The sequence below is a fragment of the Alexandromys fortis genome, unplaced genomic scaffold (assembly GCF_014885135.2).
Source record: "Alexandromys fortis isolate MF-2015 unplaced genomic scaffold, M_Fortis_MF-2015_v1.1 scaffold_81, whole genome shotgun sequence".
Classification (NCBI taxonomy): Eukaryota; Metazoa; Chordata; class Mammalia; order Rodentia; family Cricetidae; genus Alexandromys; species Alexandromys fortis.
The window spans coordinates 6,412,198-6,420,322 of NW_026067960.1; positions in this window are offsets into that span (position 1 = coordinate 6,412,198).

Below are 8,125 nucleotides of genomic sequence, written 5' to 3' on the forward strand. Positions count from 1 at the left end.
AAAGTGGAGGGAGATGGAGGAGATAGGAAACTAGGGCTGTGCCTTTGAAGGTCACGCAGGTTCCTCTCCTACTCCCTGGTCTGCTGTGGTGTGAACACTGGTCACATGATCTTGTCGTCCTTCCCTGCTGTGCTAGACTAGAAACCTCTGAAACCTTGAGCAAAGGTTCCGGGGTGGAGTGGATCTTCACGGAGAAGGAGATAAAAGGAAGACAATGGACCCTGAGCAGAAAGGGTGTCCCCAGACAGGGCTGGATAAACTCTCTCATAGTGGGAGACAAGGGACACTGAGAGGGGAGGGTGTCCCCAGAGGGGGCTGGGTAAACTCTCCCAAAGCAGATGTGTAAGAGCTTGTTGGACATGGCCAGGATTTTGTCTTTTATTCTGAGAGTAGCAAGAAGCAGCTGAAGGATGCGCAGCCAGGGATGGAGGTGACTACTGGGGAACTGACCACACTACCTTTGCGCTGAAAGGGCATCCTTAGAGGGCAGAACTTAGCTAGTGGTCACCTAGTGGAGGGGGAAGGTGAGGCTTGCTGGTCCCTGAGAGGAAGGTATTAGTGCTGCCTGAGGAAATATTCTGGAACATTCTGCCAGCCTGAAGCCCACTCAAGTTCACTCTCCAGCTGAGCAAACCTGCTGTCTCTTTACCAGGGTGTCAGGAACAGCACCGAAAACAGTCCCTCATGCTCATGGCTATTTCACTAGGAAATCACCGGCCAGGTTGACTCGCCCTCTGACAGGTGAGAGCCACCTCCAGCAAGAACCGAGGAAAAGATGGTGCTTGGTTCTGAACTCGGGCCGCTCAAGAATGTTTGATTGAATGCACGCTTACCTCAAGTGAAACAATATTTACCCTAAGTGGTGAATGCACCCTGTAGCAGATCTTCTTTGATGCTGGCTTTTTCTTTGAACTGTGAAGAGCTCCGGTCTGCACCAGCCGCCAGCCAGCCGCCCCTCACCGCCATCAGCACGTCACAGATTAAAGGCCAGTGCAGACCTTTCTATCAACCCTCTTCAGAGAGCCAGCGTGAAAGAGGCACAATCTCCCAGCTGGATGGGGAACCGAGGGACACGGTGGCAGGGCCATGGCAGGATCCACAGAAGAAGGGCTGCATCTCCCTCCCTGCTTCTCAGGAACTAGCGTTTCCCCAGAGGAAAGTTGGGGATCAAAGGTTTCCTGCATGGGGCAGGATACAAAGTGCCCGGGCCAACCCTTCAAGGGCATGTGTAACATTGCCAATTTTCTAACCTTATTTGCACACTCTCATAGACGCCATCATGAGCTATTTAATTATGATGTGTGAGGCCAGCAGTTAATGAGGGCACAAATGACGAACTTTAATGATTTTTTTGCCCTCAGGTAATGAACTTCTGGCTTCACCTAACATGGGACTGGTAATCAGGTTCCTGTAAAATTACTCTTCGAACCTAAGGGCGTCTGGCACGTTCTCTGTGTGGCCCCACAGCCCCTGTGAGGAGTCAGCACTGCCATCAGGCGGGATCCTGGAGCTGTCATCAAGCAACATTCCGCCTCATGGATAGACCGTGGGTCTCAAACCCAGATCAGTGCCCAAGCCAGCGTGGCTGCTCTGCCCAGCTGCTCAGGTCACAGCCACCATTGTGGAGAAGCTGAGGCAGGGAACTGGAACCCCTGTTTACCCCCCCCCCCCCCAGTCAAGAGCAGGGAGAGAATGCATGCATGGTTCCTAGCAGCTCACTTTCTTCTACAATCCAGGACCCAAACCCAACCCAACGTCTTCAATTCCCAGCTCACACCCACAGGCCAGCTTGATCTAGACAATCGCACATGGATTCTCTGTTGAGGGAATTCTACCTTGTGACCAGTGGACAGTTAAAACTGATATCAATTCCTTGCCAAAAATCAAGTGTTCGTGGGTGCGTGGATTAATATCAAGGTCTGTTTTTATGCTAATACCAAGCTGTTTACATTACCGTAGCTCTGTAATAGAGCTTGAAGTCAGGGATGGTATGCCTCTGGAAGTTCCTTCATTGTACAGGATTGTTTGGCTATCATGGGTTTTTTGTTTTCCCATATGAAGTTGAGTATTGTTCTTTCAAGGACTTTGAAGAATTGTGTTGGGATTTTGATGGGGATTGCATTAAATCTATAGATTCCTTTTGGTAGGATTGCCATTTTATTATGTTAATCCTACCAATCCAAGAGTAGGGAGATCTTTCCATTTTCTGTTATCTTCATCAATTTCTTTCTTCAAAGACTTGAAGTTCTTGTCAAAGAGGTCTTTCACTTGTTTTCTTAGTGCTACCCCAAGATATTTTATGTTATTTGTGACTATTGTGAATGGTGATGTTTCTCTGATTACTTTCTCAACTTCTTTATATAGGAGGGTTACTGATTTTTTTTTAGTTGATCTTATATCCTGCCTCATCACTGAAGGTGTTTATCAGCTGTAGGAGTTCCCTGGTAGAATTCTTGGGGTCACTTATGTATACTATCATATCATCTGCAAATAGTGAAAGTTTAATTTCTTCCTTTCCAATTTGTATCCCCTTGATCTCCATCTCCTTTTTGTTGTCTTATTGCTCTAACTAGAACTTCAAGAACATCACAAGGATGACCCCAGCTCAGACCCTAAGCAATAGTGGAGAAGTTGTCTGAACTGGCCTTGCCCTGGAGTCAGATTGATGACTATCTTAAATGTCACCATAGAACCTTCATCCAGCAACTGATGGAAGCAGAGACAGAGATCCACAGCGGAGCACTGGGCTGAGCTTCCAAAGTTCAGTTGAAGAGTGGGAGGAGTGAGAATATGAGCAAAAGGGTCAAGACCATGATGGGGACACCCAGTGAAACAGCTTACCTGAGCTAATGGGAGCCTCCCAACTCCAGCCTGACAGCGGGAAACCAGCATAGGACCAAACTAGTCCCTCTGAATGTGAGTGACAGCTGTATGTCTGGGGCACAGTGTGGGGCCACTGGCAGTGAGACCAGGATTTGTCCTTACTGCTTGTTCTGGCTTTTTGGAACCCAGTCTCCCTGGAAGGATGCCTTGTTCAGCCTAGATACAGTGGGGAGGTCCTTGGTCCTGCCTCAAAGCAATGTGTTAGACTTTGTTGGCTCCCCATGGGAAGCCTTAACCTCTCTGAGGAGTAGATGGAGGGTGGGATGAGGGGTTGGGAAGGGGGAAGGTGGAGGGAGTAGGAGGAGGGGAGGGAGTGGGAAATGGATTTGGCATGTAAAATGAGAAAAGATAGTTTTCTTAAAAAAATAAATTAAAAATATAAAAAAATTATTTCATACTCAAGTTTGAGATTTTGAATCTTAAGTATTTATGCCAACATCATATTTCTTAACTGGAGGACAGAATAAATAAATTTTAAATGTTTTTTAAAAAGTGATATCACAAACATTTAATTCTTATTTTCTGGTGGAAGTTTGGAAGTCTTCAGCCACTTGGTTACAAAGGCACTGAAAGGGATGAGAAGTGAAGAGAGGGGATGAAGGTGATGAAGAGACGGTGGTCCTCCTGTCCAGCAAGCCTGCCTTGGCTTGATGATGCAATGTCCCTGCAGGCTTATGATCCGAATGTTTGGTCCCATCTGGTGAAGCTGTCTTGGAAGGTTCTGGAAACTTGGAGGGTAGTGGTAAGCTATGGCATGTAGATCACTGTGAAAGGGTGTTGCGGTCACTCTACTTGGTTACTTCTGTACTCATGCTTGATCACGGAGGAAACAGGTTCCCTGTGACTCGGGATCCTACCAGCGCTGTTTGAATTGTTCTGCTATGCCTTCCCCATCATGATGGGCCGAACCATCTGAAACCATGGGCCAAGGCGAAACCCTTCTCCCTCCAGCTGTCACGGTCAGGCTATGGTCTTAGCTGTGAGAAGGTACCTAAAACAGCAAGGGGAAGGCTGGGGCTCTAACCCTTTGGACATACTGAGAAGTTTCATCTCTTGGTGGGACATGCAACTGAGGTTTGGGCGCCTTCTTGGAGAAAGGTTGCTGTTTTTACTCTGGAGCTCAAAAACAAGCCCTCTTGTAAGCTGCCCTAGTCAGGATTTTACTATACCCATGGCATACTATGACCACAGCAACTCTTATGAAGGAAAGCGTCTAATTTGGGGTGGTTTACAGTTCAGAGGTTTAGTCTGCTGTCACCATGGTGGGAAGCAGAGTGGCGTGCAGGCAGACATGATGCTGCAGAGGTAGCTGAGACTTCTACATCTGGATCTGCAGGCAACAGGAAGTGACAGCGAACGAGTAGGCCTGGCTCGAGCATCTCAAACCTCAAAGCCCAATCCCAGGGACACATTTCTGACTCCAACAAGGACACACTTCCTAATAGTGCCACTCCCTCTGAGCCTATTGGGGGTCATTTTTATTTAAACCACCACACAAGCTAAGCACACAATCTAAGCTCCATTCAGTTTTTTTTTTTTTTTTTTGCAACAATGCAGTTTTACAAAATTCAGGCTGAGTCCAGAGCTTCATCAAGGCTCTCATCACCCAACCCAGGGATTCTTGTGCTCATGGTGCTTCACTGACTAGGACCTCATGTTGTGTGAGCCACTCACTCTCCGGACGTATACAATGTATATGATGCCCGTGATGTGCATCCTCTCCCACCACACAGCCCCTACCACGCAGCCCCCTATGCAGCCCTCCAAATGAAGCCCCCATGCAGCCCCCACCATGCAGCCCCCACCATGCTGCCCCCATGCAGCCTCCACCACACAGCCCCCCATGTACTCCCCCCATGCAGCTCCTCATGCAGCCCCCACCATGCAGCCCCCACCATGCAGCCACCCTCACACAGCCCCCGTCACACAGCCCCCGTCAGTGACACATTATACATGGCCTCACTATTCCCATAGGCTCCTCTATGCAGTGCTGCCCCCAGTTGCTCCCCAAGAGCATCACAGCCTCCACCACACAGCCCCCCATGTACTCCCCCCATGCAGCTCCTCATGCAGCCCCCACCATGCAGCCCCCACCATGCAGCCCCCACCATGCAGCCACCCTCACACAGCCCCCGTCAGTGACACATTATACAAAGCCTCACTATCTTGGTTCCACCTCTCCCATAGGCTCCTCTATGCAGTGCTGCCCCCAGTTGCTCCCCAAGAGCATCACAGGCCTCTCTGCAGCACACTCTGGGGTGACAGCAAACAAGAGAGTCTTGCCCCATGACCTGGCTCTGTTCACTTCTTACAGCTGTGTTCTCTGTCAGACTGGAAAATGGTCCTGATGCTGAACCCTCCTTTACCCACTTCCTCCACATTCTACCCCATTTTCAGTCAGACCCCATCAGTTCCCTGCAGGAAGCTCCTCCACATGGGCCCACCCGTGTGAAGATTCTAACCAGCCTGGCAGAGACTCCAGACCGAGCCAAAGATTGTCACTTCGTATCCACCCACTGTAACCAACTTGTGGAACGGAAGTCTCAAATCTCTCTCAGGTGCTCACGAGATCAAGATGCCCATCACACACAAAGCGCCAAGGGCTGGCACAGCCCTCTGCCTGGAGTTGTTTTTGTACCAAGACTGCTATGCTTGTTCCTAAACCTGCTAATGGCAGCAGCACTTGCTGCTGTAATTATATCCTGTAAATATTACCGAAAACAACAGCATCCAAGTGAAATGGCTGCTGTTCCTGGAAAAACTGGGATTCGAGGGGAAAATGCTGAAGAGGCAAAGTTCTAAAAATTTTCCCGTGAGTTCTGTCTCCAAGAGACAGAAAACCAGAGTTTTCGGGGCCAAGAGGTTGACTTGCAGCTTGATGGCAGAACCCACCATGTCAACTGACCCACACATCCTTGGGCTGGGTTAGATGCTCCCTCTACATAGACGTGGGCAGGTAGAGCCCAAAGCACAGGAAAAATGCTGGCAGATGAATCACTGAACCCATATTTAATGTTAAAATGTTTAGGACACATGCCACCTTCAGGGGTGAGTCTGCAATACCTAATGTTGGGACACATGGCACCCCCAGGGACAAGCCTGCGATATCTGATGTTTGGATACATATCACCTTCAGGGATTAGCTGTAGTTTGTGGAGATCTGATCAGGACCTCCCTGCAGCTTGGAGGCACCAGTGTATTGGTCACCTGCATATCACTGTGATCAAATATCTGGCAGAAGCATCTTAAGCAGGAAGAGGTTTTTGTTTGGGGTCGTGCTTCAGAGGGTATAGTTCATCATGGCAGGAAGACACAGTGCCTTGTGTCTCACCCCCTGTCATGGCAGGAGCTTTGGCGTGGCTACTTCACACCTCTGCAGATCAAGGTGCAGAAAGACCTGGATTCAGGAGCTGTACTGGACTAAAATCCTCAAATGCTGACTACACAGACAAACTTCTGCCAGTCAGGTCCCTGCAATCTGCCAAAGAAATGCCACCACCCAGGGTGGAGAAGGTTCGTATCTAAATCGTAACAGCCAACAGTAGTATATGCGTCATTGGAGCATTTGAGAGTGAAATGACAGGGGTGGGTGGTAGCTCTAGCAATCCCTGCCACACCTTACACACTCTGGTGTAGGGAGAAGAAATATGATCACCCATCTCCAAAGAATAAGTATCTGTCCGTCTGCCTGTCTATCTTTATCGTCATCTCAATCATCCATTATTTTATTTCTTAGGAAGTATAAACCCCTACCATTTCTATGAAGTTTCCAAATGTAGCCAAGTTTTTAAAAGAATCCTGGGAAAATGTATACACATTGAGAAGGGGAGGCAGACGCAAACAAAACAGATGAGAAAGAAGTGGCAGTCACCCAGCCTGCCTGATGGATGTCCCCAGGGTGACCTCCAATAGGCTTCTTGGGACCAAGGTGGCACAGCTCGACACCTGGACAGTTGCGCACTGAAGTGTGGGCTCACTTTGCTTGCAGAGCCTGCTCTGCTTGGTGTCTGGTTGCAAGGCAATACCTCTTAAAAGGTGAAATACAGCTCGTGAGGATTATTGAACATTTTTAGCTCTTTCTGTAATAAAAAAGAAACATGCAGCATGGAAATGAACGATATATGGAGGTATGTAAAGGAACACATTTCCCTAGCAAGTCACTGAAATTTAATTTAGAGTGGAGCCAGGTAAAGGTCTGCATCTTAAAGTTGCTTATTTCCCCCTTTCTGGTGCCTTTGCCTTCCCTCTGGGAAAACAGCTGAGCTCAGGGAAGAGCTTCTGTGTCCCCAAATGTTGGACATGAGGTCCATCCTAGCTGCCCTGGAAATAGCTCTGAAGACCAGGCTGACCTCATATTCACAGAGATACACCTGTCTCTGACTCCTGGGTACTGGGATTAAAGACGTGTGACACCACCACCTGACACTGGTCAGTTTTAACTGTCAACTTGACATCTAGAATAATCTGGGAGTAGAGTCTTAATGAGGAATTATCTAGATCAGGCTGGCCTGTGAGCATGTCTGTATGGATTGTCTTGATGGTTGGTAGACGTATGAAAAGCCAGCCCACTGTGGGTGACACCATTCCCTAGGCAGGGGCTCCTGAGCAAAGCAGAAGAGAAGAAACCTAGGCTAGAGTGATTGCCTTGACTTTTTCAAAATTTCGGGGCTCTAAGCTGGGATTGTAAGCCATCTAAACCTTCACCCCACTATGTTGCTTTCAGTCAGGGTGTCTGTCACAGCCACAGAATGGAGGTGGAAGAGATCCAATCTTAGACTGGCTGCATTGACCCTTGCCTTGGACCCTGAGTCCTTCGTCTGTCCAGCTGCTAGAGTGAGCTGCGGGAGGCAGGTAGGGTAATTACCTCTCCTATCCTCCAGTGCTTCTTTTCTTACTTAGCTGGACAGATGGAAGCGCAAAGGGGAGTTTTAAGTCATGTAGAAGTGTAGGGTTTTAGGCCGGAGAACTTCAGAGCCAGAGAAGACAATAGAGAATGGGAATAGTGACTGAGGAGCAGGTCACACAGCCAAGAACAGGTACTGCGTAGTCCAGCCCAGACCTTCTGACTCCTCAGCGTGGGTCACCAGTCACAGTAAAGGGTGTGTGATGGACCATGAACGAGGGATGACTATAGCGTCGCCCAAGAGAGGATTTCCACGAACCCGATCTATCTTAGGATCCACAAACATACGACATGCAACGGGTGTCTGCAGTAGTCAGAGCTCGGGTGTGCCTGCTTGCC